A 2387-nucleotide genomic window follows, 5' to 3' on the forward strand; every position below is an offset into this window, starting at 1 on the left:
GAACTTCACCAAACCCTAACATGACTCAAACAACTCTAAAAACCTACAATCTACATGCTAACGTGCTCGTATTGATGAGCACCACCTAACAAGGACTACAGACCTCCCAAACCCCTGCCGGACGCGCCGCCACGCGCCACCACCGACGGCAGCGAGTGGGCCCCACGCGCCACCCCAAAACTTTCGAATTAAGACAAATTCCCAACACAAAACTTGAAGATTAAAGAGAAGGGAGCATCTTTCATACCTGAGGTTTCGCCCCAATCGGCCGGAAACAAGCCGGAAACTCGCCGGAAAGATTGGGATCCACCACCGCCACTCTCCGCCGTGAGTTGAGCTTCAACACCACCAGGGATCGAACGAGGACGTCCAACACTTCATATCCCGACCGTTTCCAAGCTGCGTCGCCGCCGCCGGAGGTAGGAAACCGATCGGGTTGCAAACCGGGTCGCCCGCCCTCACTGTGGCGCTCGGCTTGCACAGCTCAGCTCGGGTCATCCTCATCCACCAACACAGGGAAGATTGCGCCGCCAAGGAGAAGCGACTCCGACCGGTGCCGTCACCTGGGTCGGCCGGAGATGCCCGGAAAATTCGGGTCGGGTCAACCGGGTCCGGGTCGGGTTGGCTGGGAAGCTTGGGTTCTCTCGGGGTCGGGGAGAGAGAAGAAAGGGGAAGAAAAGGAATTCTGAAAAATAAGAGAACCCAAAACGAAATTTTCCTATTTAACCTAAATATTCCCGAAAAGCCACAACTTCTGCTGACCATAACTTTCTCATACGAAGTCCGTTTTATGCGTGCCACGTGTCTACGAACTCGTATCGTCGTGCTCTACAACTTTTGTGAAGGAAGTTTCTCGAGAAACCCAACGGATTAGAAAGTCAACTCTTGACCCTTCAGAACCATAAAACCGGTTCAGGCAATTTACGCATCCGAACCCTTCCGCTCTTCCTTCGAACATCAAAACACACTAACTTCTAACTCAAAAATTCCTAAATAAAATTAGAAACTAATATCAAATTTCTGGGGTATTACAGGTTTGCTTCAATCTCAAGAACAATTTAGATTTCCAGAAAGTCTACTTTTCTTTGATTTCTCTTATGTTAATGGTAGACATTTCTTATGAAAAAAGTAGTTGTATCTTATGTTAAATGTAGACTTTGCATCTTTTACCTTGATTTGGTTCATTCTCAAGAACAATTTAGATTTCCAGAAAGTCTACTTTTATTTTATTTCTCTTATGTTAATGGTAGACATTGTTTATGAAAAAAGTAGTTGTGTCTTATGTTAAATGTAGACTTTACATTTTTTACCTTGGTTAATTTGCTTCAATCTCAAGAACAATTTTAATTTTCCAGAAAGTCTACTTTTCTTTGATTTCTCTTATGTTAATGGTAGATGTTTCTAATGAAAATAGTAGATGTGTCTTATGTTAAATGTAGACTTTGCAACTTTCACCTTCCATTATTGATTCAATCTCAAAAACAATTTTGATTTTCAGAAAATCTACTTTTCTTTGATTTCTGTTATGTTAATGATAGACATTTCTTATGAAAAAAGTAGTTGTGTCTTATGTTAAATGTAGACTTTGCATCTTTTACCTTGGTTTGGTTCAATCTCAATTACAATTTAGATTTCCAGAAATTTTACTTTTCTTTGATTTCTCTTATGTTAATGGTAGCCATTTCTTATGAAAAATGTTGTTGTGTCTTATGTTAAATGTAGACTTTACATTTTTTACCTTGGTTAATTTGCTTCAATCTCAAGAATAATTTTTATTTCCAGAAAGTCTACTTTTCTTTGATTTCTCTGATGTTAATGGTAGCCATGTCTTTTGAAAAAAGTAGTTGTGTCTTATGTTAAATGTAGACTTTTCATCTTTTACCTTGGTTTTGTCACGCCCCAATTTTCGAAGGATAAATTTTAAAAATTTGGGCATGATATAACTCACAAATAAGACTACATGACCTGCTCAACAAATCCCTACTAAACTTAAATGCTGGAAATGTAAATGTCAACAAAACTCATCGACTGAGTTAAACATTACATCTCTTTATTTACAACTTCAAAAGTCTAGTAAAAAGAAGATGCTCACACGAGCTTAAAACAACTTACATAATATACAAATAAAATGTACATCATCTAAACCCCAGCCACTATGCCTCTGCCTCAACCCTGTTGATCAACACCTGCAAGTCTAACCCCTACACCATGAATTGGTGCACCGGGTTGTAAACAACAAACCCAGTAAGCTAAAAAGCTTGTATGAGTAATTCTCAAAATTTACTCAACATCTCTAACACCACATAAGATAAAACCGGCAATTCCTGCTTTAGAACTTAGTTCAGGAATCACTTCAAAACAATAAAATCATAAGTGAATCCTGCAAA

The 2387-nt window shown here is 39.4% G+C and overlaps 1 protein-coding gene across 1 annotated transcript in view; it reads right to left on the minus strand.

Annotated features, from left to right (window-relative positions):
- LOC101302841 overlaps positions 1–2387 on the minus strand; it is a 34659-nt gene that overhangs the window by 27231 nt on the left and 5041 nt on the right. The window lies entirely within an intron of this gene.

The sequence above is a fragment of the Fragaria vesca genome, linkage group LG5 (assembly GCF_000184155.1).
Source record: "Fragaria vesca subsp. vesca linkage group LG5, FraVesHawaii_1.0, whole genome shotgun sequence".
In the NCBI taxonomy this organism is placed as follows: Eukaryota; Viridiplantae; Streptophyta; class Magnoliopsida; order Rosales; family Rosaceae; genus Fragaria; species Fragaria vesca.